The 15,011-nt window shown below is 42.9% G+C and overlaps 1 protein-coding gene across 3 annotated transcripts in view; it reads right to left on the bottom strand.

Annotated features, from left to right (window-relative positions):
• SRGAP2 (SLIT-ROBO Rho GTPase activating protein 2) overlaps positions 1 to 15,011 on the bottom strand; it is a 109,441-nt gene that overhangs the window by 93,841 nt on the left and 589 nt on the right. The window lies entirely within an intron of this gene.

Raw genomic sequence — 15,011 nt, 5'->3', positions numbered from 1 at the left:
TGCTGATATTTCCACTGCTACAAAACAGGGAATGAATTGGAATCAGGACCTAAAAGAGATGAAGGTTGAGTCATCCGCACTGACTTCTCACTCATTAAAATAGACTTTACTTATGCCCAATTTGCAAACGCTACAGATGAACACTCTATTAAAGAAAATATAATTGAGGAAGTCTTTAGCAAGCAAAGAAAAAAGCCAGCCCCCAAAAGCGCACTCAGTGATACCCAGCTCTCATCCACTCACTGCATTCACTGGACTTCCCTTCATCTAGAACCGCTGTGCCAACAGAAAAAAATTGAAACTAACCTCTATCCAAAACAAAATGACAGCAATTAAGCCATAAACAAGTTGCTTGGTTTGATAAAAGTGAGTTTGAGCCCTGCGCTTGCAGTATTCAATGGCATTTTTAAGCCTTCCTAGGGAAGAATTGCCATTTGCTGGTAAAACTCCCCCAAGGCCTGAGTAGATGGTTACAGACCTGATGTACAAAAAAGCTGCATCTAGCTGAGCAAAAGAACTAAAATTAAACCAAAAAAACACCCCCATGCCAGAAAGTTAATAGCAGGTATATAAAAATATTAACTTAGGCAGCGAAACACAGTCTGCACTATTAGTTTATTTAGACTAACCACATTATTAACCAATTTGCCATCAGTAATAACAGACATACCTACTGTCACCGCTACGCCGAGAACATCCATTTTGTAAAACACGCTAGTGTGAACAGCCTAACCTCAAACCAAGCCAAGGCACGTAGAAAATGAAATCACCGAGGTGCCAGGCACTTGCTAAAATTTTAAGTCCACCCTAATTACCGACAAGGCAAAGTGGATTTTTCTTTGCTCTTGACGCGCTCTTCCCCTTCCTCGAACACGTCGATCGCTTTGTATCTTTTTCCTTGTCTATTCTAGTTCCAACTGACAAGAAAAAAAGAAAGCGTTAACACCTTCCGCTGGATGAAGAGCATTTGGGAGCATTGAAAAAGTTTTCGACAAGGGCGGGTCTGCATCAGCCTCCTGACCCTTTTCTGGCTGGACAAAGTAAACGGGTCCGAAAGCAAGAGGCAACTCCCAGCACCATGCCTTCAAACCAAGGAGAAGGTCTCTGCAGCGCAGGGGTTCTTCTCTTGGCTCTGGCACATCCCCTCTTCACCACCAACACAAAACGACATCCCTGGGACCAGGCAAGGCCCCTCCAAGGAGCCAGAGCACTTTATACACAAGAAAAGGACGGGGAATCAGCCCCCACATAGTTTGCAGTGACAAGCGTTATCTGCTTGCTCTGCCACCAAGAGAAACATTGAACGTTCACAAACTTTCTCCTCTTTAAACTGAAAATCTTCACAAAGCTCTGACGTTTGACTTCGGTGGGAATGGTGAAGGTTAGCTTCAACTCTAAGTATTTCTCACAGACGTAGGAAAGTGTCAATGAAACCCTGGTACGAGAGGCAGCGCGATGAGCATCTTTCAATCTTCTCAACTGGCCTCTCTCCTTGGCAGCTTAAAGATTTAAAAATTGTAAAATATAAATTTGATGTCTAGGACTGGCAATCTAGTATCCTTGCCAGCACTGAAGTTCACATAAGCCTTTAACTCCTAAAAATAAATCTTAACGAAAACATTCATTCAAGACTCAATCCCAGTGGAGCAAAAAGAACTTTGGAAGAATCATAAAAAAACTGACATTTAAAATAGCAAACCTGTTTATTTGTGGTAGGCAAGTTCAGGGGAGCGTTTATTTCCTGCTTCTTACCCAAACCATTCCCCAATGGCAGAAGTCAGGGAGGAAGAAAAGCCAAGGGAGAAAGGAGAGGGGATACCTATAGCCTGTCTCAGCTACCTGACAACCCAATTCAGGGCCGCACAAACTTTGACTCATTCATGGCGTTGGTTTTGGCCGTTCCTCGCAGCAAACCCCGCTGAGATCCATTTGGGCGGTGAGCTGCATTCCCTGCTTCCACTGGGACCAGCGAGCGCCTCGACTCGCCAGCCGCCCCCCTCAGAACAACGCCATCATTCCATCACCTCCATAAAAAACAAACAAGAACAAAAAATAAAAAAGAAACACCACCCCCACCCCCATATACAACTAGGCAATGATCTCCTCTGCCCGAGTAACCTGTCTTAAAAAGAAGAGGCACATCCTTTCCAGCCACGCAGGCTGCACTGCCAGACGAGGGGGGTGGAAGAAAAAAAGAAGATAGTTCAACGTTCTCTCAACATGTTTCAATACCTGTAACTGAATCCCACAAATCTCACTGGAGCCCTTGATTTAGGTCGTTCTGAGTAATTCGCTACCCTTTAATCTTTTTACCTACTTTCAGTCCCCTTGGAACACAGCGCCATCCGACTGTGCAAGATTGGCTGAAAAGACCTAATGCAGCAACCCAGGGAACAGGGACTCCTCAAAACAGCTCTGAATTAACAGCACCGAAGGCAGGAGGACGCCTCTCCTCAGCCGAGGGGAAGACAGCACCCACCGAGCTCTGATACCATCAAACCAGTAAAAATGCTCATCTAGACTGGGTGTTCTTCCAATGAGCATAAAATATGGAAAGCTACTTGAAAGGAAGATGGATGGGATTTTGAAGAGGAAAGAAATTAAATTGTTATTACATGCATGTTATAAATACACATGCAGTTATGCCCGCAGTTATACCCAGAAATAATTTGCTTTATTTACCTTCAAAGTAGACAAGGAATAACATCTATAGCAGTTAAAATACACTACAGGAGGTTCAGTATCAGAGAATTCTGCAAAAGACAACTTTGGCTTTTGGGCAGCCTTTTTTAAGTATCAGAGATACAAGAGTTCCAAATTACAAATATTATGGATGATGTATGTATATATGTATTATGTACATATATTATTAACGTCCTCACTTTCACTGATAGGCGAGGGGTCATCGCAAAGACTGAAAGTCGATTTAAGATGTTAAGTGAAACAGGAGTTTAGAAAGTGCTATAGTAATAAAGCGTGAGCCCTAAGAGACTTACGATACAGCTGAACAGCTCTTCAGCACGTTGAACAGAGCAGGGATTTTGTTTGGGCTACTTAAAAACAAACTGACCTCTCCCAAGTACATAAATACTCAGCAAAGATAACAAAAATAAAAAGAGTTGTCCACATATCTGATAAAAGTCACTCTCCATAAAAGAAATGAGAAAACCTCTGCTCTAGAAAGTTAATGGTCAACAGATTTTAATATTATTGCCACAAGCTAAAAGCATGGGTAGTAGGGGTTCAGGGGGATCTTTGTTTTGTTAACAAAATAAGCTTTGAGAGAGGCACAGGACTAGAAGCAAAAAAGAAAAAAAAAAAAAAAAAAAAAAAAAAAAAAGAAAGGCAGGGAAAGAAAAGGAACCTGTTTGCCTTGTACATCAGAGCCCTTAGTGCAGAGCTGAATTTATTCTTACTATCGCTGTCAAAGATTCAGAGCAGCTCTGAAAGCACAGCGTAACCTTTCCACAACAGACAGCCCGAGCCAGGCTGGCCGAATACTGGAATACTGATCATTTTGGGGGGAAAATAAATAAATAAATCAAATCAGCTTACTCTTTCCTATAGCTACATGCAGCTGCATCCTCTGCATGCACCTCTCCATGTAAGGTCTCAAAGCAACCTCCTTGAAAGGAGAGGCAACGATCTTTTAGAACCGATAAATGTGTTTAAATAGTCAACACATGAATAACTTCTTACAGCAAGGCCAACAGCAAACCCTTCACAAGATCCAGAATCCTTAAACTAAAGGTAACAGCAAATTAGCAGCACTTTCATCCCAACCATAGCAGCTGGCTGTGCTGCTCTGGGTTTGGTAGAGGGTGGGGCATGAATGAGAACTATTTGTGTGGAGCCCAATCACGAAACCACAGAAACGATGTGAGTGAGCTGGAAAAGGCAACCAAGCATGGAGAAAATTACAGCTGATCTTTCAGCTTACAGCAAGTATTTATTATGGAGCTTCACAAGCTAGAGACGCTGCTTTCTGGAGAAACCTCCAGCAGCAGCAAAGCCGCGTACTCGTCTGCTCCATCCATGCTGGCCTGGCGATCGTAAGCTCCTTCCCAACATACTGACGGAGCCTTCTCCTGTAGTACTGTAACACTCTACCACGGCTGCTCCCTAAGCTCGAGCTAGAAATTAAGCAGTAACAGTCAAGCCAATGTATAAATCACAGCAAGAATGACCAACCCTTAGGGTACGTTAACCAGAAGGTAACTTGGAAGTTTCGGAACAAAATAAAACAAAAACCCCAAACAAAACCAAAGGAAAAAACAAAACAAAACAAAAAACTGTCTCATTTGCTGGCCACCGCTGCCACTGTTTTCAAGACCTGAAAGACCTATACAGGTTTTCCAGAGAGGCCAGGGCCAGAATTTGTTCCCTTCTTTCGCACCTGCAATGAACCTGCTACTTGAACCTCTGGGGACATGGAGCGGGGGGGGGAATTTTTAGCCAAGATTTCTGGGGAGAAGTAGTGGAAGGTGGAAATGAATGGATGCAAGGAGCCCTTTACAGCTATCTTCCGTCAAGTTCCTTCTGATGGGGATGGGGGAAATAATTTGATTTAAAGCCTAAGTAAAGATTAATTCCTTACATATGAAGGCAACGCATATGAATGTGTTTGGCATTAGACAACTGGGGTAAATAAAAGGATTTCTCTTACACTTCTGGGTAAAGTAATTTATCATTACATGCAGAAATAAATCATACAATGGAAGGTAACAAGAACATATGGACTGATAAAAGATCAAACCAACCTCAGAGAAAATACAGACAATCTGGACGGGATAAGAGCACATGGTGGGAGAAAAGGCAATTTAGCAATCAGTAACAAGACGGGAAAGAATATCAATACTCTGAGAGTCCAAGAGTCAGCTCCAAGGGGGGCTTAACCCAAGTTCTGAGTTTATCCAACAACCCTGGTCAGCAGTGCTGACATCTTTGGTAACGTAATAAGTTCCCCACTACGAAACTTTACGCATTTGTTTAGCGTAGACAAAACTTTGACTTGCAAACAGTTGTACGAGATTAACCAGAAACTAATAATGCTGCAGCTCTGAGTACCCCAACAGGGATTAGCGTATTTAAGCCTCTCCTAGCATGTGTGTGGGTGCTGTCTGTCTTCCATTTTTCTTTTTTTTTTTTTTTTTTCATTTCTATAGCACAATTCTTGGAATCTCACAGGAGCCAAAAAAAGAACAGGGGAAAAAAAAAAAAAAGAAAAAAGAAACAGAACAAGAAGTATCCAGAGTTTTTAGACATTCGGCTCCAGGGGGAAAACACAAGAGCACAATTTCATTCATACAAGTTAAGTTTCCATCCAAACAGCATTACTGTATCCTGTGACCTTTGTAGTGTTGCATTTGTTCCTCCCTCCATACGGCACAGAAACCCTTTCCCCCTCCCTTTTCCAGCTGCACACTTTTAAGTCGTTTACTGGCAAAGTCTTTTGTTCATATTTCAGCATCTTTCCACAGCACTGGAGTCCGCCCCGTTGAGCTGGGACACAGACGGGTACAAGCAGCGCACTATGCGGCAGAAATACTGGTGGTTTACCCTTTTTTTTTTTTTAAAGGGTAAATGGGATGAAGCAGGCTTCCTTCTTCAACAGATGGAGAGGACACAGAAAAGTTAGGAAGAGCAACTTTCATTAAAGAGACCAAAGCAGAACCAGGCTCCTTTCCAAAACCACTTCACAGAGATATTAATTTATTAAATTTCTGAATAACTGGTCATCGAACATGGGAAAAACCTCCATGGGCCCACTCAGAGCTCTGTACTTCTCCAGTCCATAAACCACTTTGTATGCTATGGTTTGTCATTATCATTGATGCAGCCACTGCACATATTAACAAAAATGAAGACAATTTTTTTCCCCACAATAATAACGGCTGCTTCTTATTCACAAGTTTTCTGTGCTGAGCTTTCAAAGCACTTCACGTTCATCAGACAGAACTCTTCAAAACACACCTGTAATACACCTGCTTTATGGTCCATAGAACTGAATTTACATCCACTGATGCAAAAAAAATAAAATAAATAAACAAGAGAAGCCTGTCAGTGGGTTTGCCAAAGCCTCCGGTCAGGAAAGCAGCCCTTTTGGCGGGCAGGCACATCACCTTAGCAAACATCACTCTGCCTTGCCTTTGTGCTGTCCAAATTCTGGTTTAAAGGCATAGGATACCGCTGTGGATTTCCAAGAAGGTGGAAGAGCATCAGTCCTCTAGAAAGCTTCATCACCGTTCACCGATCAAAACTGCCTGGCCGGTTATTTGCCATCAACAGCCTTAGGAGAAGTTAACTCGTCATAGTTGCGATTTCTCAGTCCAACACTTCAGAGAGCCCTCCCCAGATGGATTGGGCTGGAGGAAGGAGAATTGCCGTACGCCACCTGTGGTTGCCACAGTACTGCCCAAGTTGACTAACTACACCTGGTAGCCAAGTATAAATTTCTTGGACCCATAAACCCATCCCTACGTAAAATTTCTTCACATTTTAATAACAAGCAGTGCTAATGAAACATGTTAATAACTCCTCTTCCCCCCCCCTTCCCCCCCAAAGCAAAAACACCACATAAAATGTGTTTTGGGTACCAGGTACTCTTAGCAGTAGAATAGCAAGAGCACTGCCCCAGTGTTAACTTGCATGAGAAAAGGATTTTGTGGAATTTCCTGTAACACCTAACTTTGCAAATTAAGTGCTAACAAGTAGGAGCATCCTCAAAGACACAAGAGTAATTTATCCCACTATAGTTAAAGCTCATCCAAGAGGCATCTTAAATAGTCCCCAAATAAAGGCATAATCATACGTGACATGCCACGGCCCAGAAATTTCCTTGAAACTGTCCGTCAATTTGGTTTCTTCCTGCCCTGCATGGATCACTCCCTCCCTGCCGAGAAGGTGAACAGGGGGATCAATTAATGCCTAAATACAATGGTTGACACAGGGAAACGACAACCCCTGCCTCATTTCATTCCGATCACTAAACCAACAAGGAGCTGTGAAGGACTTACTACCACAAACTGGGTTTCCCCTTAAGCTTTCTCACCACTAAGCCTCCCTCAGCAGCAGACAGTATCGTATTTTATTACTGCAATATCCAGACACACTCCGAACAAAACCGAACGGGCTGGTGATTAAAACATTGGCATTCCCCACACTATCTGCAGCTCCATCCTCACTATTTCTAGAAGTGGTGGAACGGGATGGATGGGAAATGGGGAGGGTGAGAAATGAGAAACAGAACGGCAGCCCATCCATCATTACCAAGTCTCAAGCTGCAAATGCAAGGGGGGGAAAAACAACCTTCACATACTATAACAACAGCTTAAAGCCCTGTTCTCTCCTTTACTGTAGGGATCAACGATGACCAGCAGCCAAACAAACGCAGCTTTTCAGCCTTCCCCCGTGCCACAGGCACGCAGAGGCTAAAAACCAAAGAAAATAGAAAAATATCTTTCTAAACAATCCCGTTTGTAGAATAAGCACTAGTTTGTGCTGCTAATCATCCTCTCCCTTTTCAGGTACCAAATAAAAGCTACAGCAAGAAAAACACATTCATGACCCTGTAGAGTTTGCCTTACGAAAGCCCGCCAGTGACACAGAACTGTTTTGATTGACTGAGGCTTAGGATCTTTGGTTCCCGAACAATGGATCCACTTGTTCAGAGCGAGCAGTTTAGCAATTCTGGCAGCTACAGGTCCGTGGGGAGCAAACCCCCCTTCCTCGCGGGCCCATCAGAGCATGCCCCTGCAGTGGGACTGGACTGCTGTCCAAAGAAAGAGCCGGGGACTAATTCCCAGGCAACAACTGTCGTTATTTTAAGTAGATTCAATTTGCAAGCGCTCCCCATCTATAAATTGCATAGCTCCATGGCTTATGCTCTGCATGAAAACCCTTGTCCAATGACAGCGGTACAAAAACAAACCAAAAACCCTTCCCTACTTAAAAGGAGGGAAGCCAAAAGGCTCTTCCTGGAAAGGCCTACGATTAAAAAAACAAAACCAAAAAACCCTACTTCAAAATTAGTCAGACTGACCAAATCACCCTGCCGCAGCATTTCACGACTGTAGATTAAAATTTACCCTTGGTTTAGAGTTAATCTCTTTATTTGGCTCCTTCTCAAGAGTCAAAAAGCCAGGAGCTGCTTATGTGCAGGCTAAGGCAGCTCCCTGGGCCCAATTCAGCCGGTCTCAGACCTAAATGTGAAGCAAAGGTTGTTTCCGCGGCATGCTGAAAACACCTAAGACCGAAGAATTTTTGCACCACATTTAGCAACACCTTGAGAGAAAACGTTGGAGAAAAAGCGCTCCTTGAAAGGCGAGGGGGGAACGCTATGAACGTTTTGGGAATTTGCTGCTTGTAGTTTATGCCAAAGATTCACTGCGCTGTCCTGCGGAGCACGCTGCAGCATCCTAAAGGGTGCACACTAGATTAAACCGCACGGCTGCGCCAGGCGAATCAGCCGAGATTTACACCCAGGCACAGCTCACATTTACATTTATACTCGCTGCCATTTCTGCTGCCTTGCTTGGTTAAAGAACAGCAAATGCTGGGCTCGTTTCTCCCGACGCGCGCGTCCTCGCCACGCCGCCTGTCACCGACCCTTATCTAGGCTCTCCGCGACTGCCCGCTGCCATCCTAACATCATGCCCACTGCTTCAGGGTGCCAGCAGCGCTCCCAAATAACTCCAGCTCTCGTAAACACACGATCCTTTTACACTCAGAATTGCAGAGGAAGTGATTTTTTTTTTTTTTTTTTTTTTTTTTTTTTTTTTTTTTTTTTTTTTAAATTCCCAGCCCCTTACTTTTTTTTCCGAGCAACGATTAACTCTCACCACACCAACCCAAAAACAAAAAGACTGGGTCAGAAGCTTTAGAGTTTAACAACAGTAAATAGTTACTTTGATGGCAAAAAAAATAATAAATATTTTAAATGGTTCAAATCCATTTGCAGCATCTACTTGGAAAAAATACCAGCTGAGCTTCCTTGACACGGTTACTCTATACCCACATGTGTTTTTTGACTTTAAACACATCGAGAGATTCACTGTCCACTACCTAGAGATTCCACAAGAAGAAGGGTCTGGCTTGCCTTTTGTAACATTGCTGTTTTGGAAGAAAAAGAGAAAATAGAAACGAAGAATGGTCTCTAATGATGGAATTACTGTGAAGTCAAGACCCTTTCTCCCGTTTTCTCCCACACTTTTTCATCTCTCAGCAAATCAAACCCTAACTCCGTATTTGCTTCCACTGCCTACAAAGCGTTGCCAATATTCAGAGAGCAGGACTCCCATGATGTTGTAGAAATTCTCAAAAAAGCAAGCATGAAATCTGCAAAAGTCATATAAAAATGAACTAAATAGAGTCATAAGTAATGAATATCAACTGTGCACGGCATAGAGAAAGCTATTCACAAGAACACGTGTTCAAACATACTTTCCATCTCGACAAAGGTTTAGATTTTTCACTCTTCATAAAGTCCGCTGAAAAAGTTGACCAGTCAAATAGGTTCTTCCAAGTAAATTTCCCAAATGGGCAAAAATTAGTAAGCATTAAAAACAACAACAAAGTCAAGCTTTTTAACTAATAAAAAAGGGAAAAGATACTAATGTGTACCCTTACCACGAAAGGAAATCATTCAGAGCTAAGGAAAAATGTGGTGGGGCTCCCTTAGTTGGGAGTTAGGGAAAACTGGCTATCACTATTAAACTTTTTATAGAAACCCTACTGGAGTTACACTGGCAATTCCCTCTGCTTTTGGAAGAAACACCAACGCTGAAGTGGACCGAGGTCTTTTGGTCAGCTTTGGTCTCTAGCCTTGCAATACTTGATGAATCTGCAGCAGAGGGATTTTGGAGATGGAAAGAAGGAAGACTCCGCATTCTTTCACCTCTTCCTGTCCTCGTTAATAATCCATTAGTAGGAACTGTACATAGGACAAAAAGAAATACAAACTATTGCTGTAACATCAAGCCAGTCTCCCAACAGCCCCTTCCCCCTTTCTGGCAGCGGGCTGCTTCGTTGGCCCAATCCAGCTCCAAAACTCAAGGGATTAGCACTATCAAGAACTGCAGAAAAACAGATGATCCTACAGCAATTCCATCGCCAGAGTTCGGAGCAAGTCATTGTTGCAAACAAATGGAATCACTTACACGCACAGAGTAATGATTAACTGTAAAAACCCCTTAAAAGGTAGTTTTACATTTTCAATGTAAATGTTAATCCAATTTATACAAACTCAAATCTCAAAATGCCAAACTACTCCACTCCACCACATCAGGGTGCACGGCTGAAAAGTCTATTAACGCGGTGTATTAAATAGGCGTTGCCAAAGAAGTGGCCAAGAGCTCAGCCCTAACCCTCCAAAGCCCACATACGTGGTGCCAGTATCTGCAAACAGCACGCAGCGACCGACACGGTGTCCTGAACAGAAGACGAACACAAGAGAACTCATCCTACCTACGTAACGTCAACGGTACTGAAAATCCCCAGGCGTGCAGGTTTAGCAACAAAATAAATTGCAGTGATTTCAATTCATTGCTATCTAAAAAATTAAAAGTTCTACAAATACCTGCTTTCTAGACAAGCGCTGCATGTACAGCGTTAACAAGAAAACTTTCAACAGTTGCGAGAAATCCCAATTTGGTTTCAAATCACCACCAAAAGCATCGCGCTCCCTATCCCCACAACTGCAGCTGCTGACCCAGCCGCGGCTACTCTTGTCGTCTTTCGCACAGAGGTGGTCCCCAAAGAGTTCACCAGTATTAAAAACTGCGACCATCGCTAAAGGTGCTCAGAAGATGCAGCATACAAACGAGATTTGTATGCAGCATTGAAGGCATTTTTTAAGCAATGTTTAAGGCAAAAGATCACAATCAGATCAAATAAACCATCAGCCGTCCAACCCAGAGAAGAAAAAGGGACTCATCTGAAATTCATCAGCAATTCGGGGGAGATTAAGAGGAAAGTTTTAGACGTTACAGTAGCCTGAATCCGATGGCAGCTGGGAGGCTTGCTTGAAGTTCTTCTTACTGGGCATCTTCTCTTCAGTCAAGACACACTTGGCTAAATAACCACGCAGCCACCCCTGTGCTGCGCTCGCTCCTGCTATAAATTACCTCATCTATTTTTCATATTCCTACTGCTTTTTGGACTGCGCTGCAAGGTTTGCAAGAGATGAGTTTTAACCTTTGCTAGAGACTACTCAAGGACAGAAGTGGCTTATGAACCCTCGCTGTGTAAAAAATTTCAGTATTAAATTTCCGTAGCTCAAACCGTGAAGCTATTTACTGAAGCTTTATACAAACTAATTAAATATAAGGCTCTCGTGGGACACGAGGAGAAAGAAAAGAAGAATTAAGAGATAAATCACTGGCTTTTCTTTCCTCAGCAAATGTACACTCCAATTTAGTACATTAAACCAAAAACTAGTCTGACAGTCCTTGGTCGGGCATAGATAGGCGGCATCCAAATCTCACATGGAACACACTGCACAGCATAAATTAATTATCTCTGCTTTACCGCAACTTGCACAAAGGAATTGGGAGAGACAATCCAGACAAGGGGATGAGCTTGAGATATCAAAGGCTCCATATGGAGACCACAGAATCTCACTTTCCAGCTTCACAGAACTCATAATCTTTGTGAGCACATGGTACAGAAACATATCAAAGCAGCACTTCCCGCCCCTGCTGACCCCATGTCATCTTGTCAGGAGAATTCCTACCGCATGACACGCAGCCATTTCAGAGTTTCCTCAAAGAGAGAAGCACTCCCAACAAGTTTTGCAAGAAGAGCCCACTAATACTGGCAATCTCTCCTCACCGACAGCGTGAAACATTCAAGTGCTGATAGCACAGCCACGCAGCCAAACACAAGGCAGATTTTGCTTGCATCATCTAAAGGTAGAAGACTCAAGGTCAATGTGGCTGTTGAGGAAAGCCACCCTGTCCAGATACCTCAGCAGGTTGATTCACTTCTGCGGAAGACGGCAAGTTTGTAATTGAACCTCCTGATACTAGAGACCACAGGATCATTGGACAATTCAGGTTGGGAGGGCACTCCGGAAGTCATCCAGCCCAATCTCCGGTGGTCAGCTGAAGGTCAGACCAAGTTACTCAACGCCGTGGCCAGTCTGGTTCCAGCAGCCTCCAAGGATGGATGCACTGCACCAGTACCCAGAGACTACAAAGCTTGTCCTCAACCGTACTGCACCAGTAATTAGGAAGAAACACATCGCTCCCTCCGTGTCCCCTGACCACTGCACAGTAACAGTTTGATGTGTAAGGTAAATCACCTTCATCTTCAGAAATTCATTTCATCCTAATCTCCTCTGCCGTTAGCTGCATGCACAACCCATGGGAAGAGCCAACTCCAGCCCAAAAGAGGCAAAGAACTGGCTGTCGGAAAAAGACAACAAATACCTACAAGTCATGGCCATGGGAGAACAAAAAGTTTCACTCATCAACACCCTGCCGCCCCTACACACCTTTTACAAGAAAAATTACCAAGTTCATTCAGCAACAGAAAACCAAAAATTTTGCATGACAATGATCTATTAACCATAAACCACACTATTCTTTAAATAGTTTTTGATTAACAACTGATGGCTATTAAGTTTTTAAACAAAGCTCAATCATTCTAGTGTTAATAATTTAAAGTGCTTAAGTACGTGCTTGTGGATTAATGGTTTTAAATGAAGCCTCTAAACACGGTTTCCAAAGCACAGCCAGAATGGAGCGCAGCAAAAAATGCAGGAAGTTTCTAAATGCTAGTGAAAAATATCAGGGTCTTCTCATCTGAGAAACAGATGATACCTTACAGTTTCTGTAGCACACCAACACCTGATTCATCTCACTCCCACAGCGACTGCTTCACAGCATCATTTCACAGCACAAGAGAAAAGACACCAGACCACCCATAACCAGAGTTAACACCATTTCTACGCCACTCCTGCAGTTAAAGTAAGAATTTGATCAGGACACCAACATTGTTTTTTGCAAGGACCATAATGACTAAGTAGCACCACACTTTTGGATCTAAGCGTGTCTTTAACACCATCTCATCTCCCCACAGTGGTAGAGAGACCTGCACATCGCTGGAATTGGAGAGGCACGAGGTCTTACCGCTCATGAGTATTCCCATTGAGCCGAGTTGCTACCCAACTCAGAACCAAGGTATCTACAAGATATAAAGCAAGTTTCCTGAAGTTTTAAGAAGAGCTTGTAACTTCAAAGTGTCCCCCAAAACTTGATACCTAAAAGCAGAGGGATGGCGATCCCCATTCTCAAGGCGACGCATGAAGGGTTGAAGCCAGGTGGAGAAGGGAAGCTCCCTGCTCTACTTTGAAACAAATGAGGTGATGGGGGAGAGGATTATTACCGTGCCATCATGTGTATTTTGGAGCCGTTTGGCCTATTAGCCACTTTGGGGCTGTTTCTAGGTGTCCAACACAAGGCTTCCCCATTGTCACACAGCTAACCTCGACCTCCCTGCCATCCCTCACGGCAGGCGCGCCTCGAGGGGTCCCCTGCGCAGGGAAAGCTGAACTGCGAGAGGGACGAACGTCCCGAGCCAAACTCCTAGCTGCCCTCGCCACTAATTTGGGAAGAAATCCCCTTCTCCCAGCTCCTCGTGATCCATTTACAGAGTTCTGCTCTTCTTAACCTTGCATATTTAAGATAGGAACATTTTATAAAGCAAAAATATCTATATGCCACGACAATTCACTGTTGGGACCACATTTACGGGCTGACTTGACGGGTCTCTGCATAAGCACCTGAAGAGCTGAACTGAATTTTGGCGGTAATGCTCCCTGCACACAGCGAAGGCTCATTTCATTTTCACCCATCTTGTTGGTGTCTTTTCTGAAAAGGAAGGGAAAGATTCCTTTTCTTTTCTAACACATGAAAAAAATCCGAGATGAGAAGATGCGCTGTACTAATTCTAAAGCCTTGTTTCTTGTTATTGCCTCACAAATATTGTGACTACGAGCTTGTCTTTATCACGCACTTGTCTTTATCACGCACATTTTGATGGGGTAAATAATGAAAGAACATAGAAGCCTCTAATTTTACACTGACTTCAATGCCCATTTCCATCAAAGACAGCTGGAAAACAGGAATAGAAACTAAACTAATAAAAAAGAAACATGTTCTTCTCCATTTCTAACTTTAAGAACCTGAAAATTTCAAAAACAAACAAGAAAAAATAAAAATAAACTCCTACCCAGCTTTGTATTCAGTCAGGTAAGCATTTTTAACATAAATGTCAAAACTACTTCTAGGTACGGAGTACTGGGGTCAGTGTAGGACACGCATCTTGTAGGACAACACGTTGTAATGATTTGCAACCAGTGAGCAGCCCCCCCAGTAGGAAAAATAACTAAGTACATAATTGCCAAACAATATTTTAATTGTCAGTTTTAATCTAGGTTTCCTACTCAGATTTAAATCACATTTTTTTAAATGGCATTGATTTAACTCAATCAACCCTGCCCGAAGGCCATCTTTCCTGCATGCTACGAGCATACCAAGCAAGTTTTAACTGATGAGACAAATCACTAAATCTCATAACTCCCCAGCAGCGAGAGATCAAGCCATACACAAGCCATAATTATTTTTTTAAATAAGTGTTCTCTTGAAAACTTTGCAAAATAAGAAGCTTAGTAGACATTTCACTGTCCTCTTTTTTTTTTTTTTTTTTTCACCTAGGGCACATGATAGCCTGAAACGCAGCCAACTGAATTCTGCAGAAGACTTGCACGATCATTGCAAATATGCCTCCGACTCTTTATGGCCTTCCTTATGATGATGGGAATAACACTGATGCATTAGCTTTATTCATTCATATATGTAGGCTTATATATGTGTGCATACACACACACTGCAACCTTAAGGTGTTACGCTCAAGAGCACAGTAAGAAAAACCAGGCAGCAATATTATGGGCTCACCAAGAGCAAAATCCTGAATAATGGAACTTTCTAGCACAAACAGCTTTACAGGGA

This window comes from Egretta garzetta, unplaced genomic scaffold, assembly GCF_000687185.1.
Source record: "Egretta garzetta isolate BGI_Z169 unplaced genomic scaffold, ASM68718v1 scaffold640, whole genome shotgun sequence".
Classification (NCBI taxonomy): domain Eukaryota; kingdom Metazoa; phylum Chordata; class Aves; order Pelecaniformes; family Ardeidae; genus Egretta; species Egretta garzetta.
The sequence above is the reverse complement of the archived record's forward strand: the minus strand, read 5'-3'. Positions and strand labels throughout refer to the sequence as shown.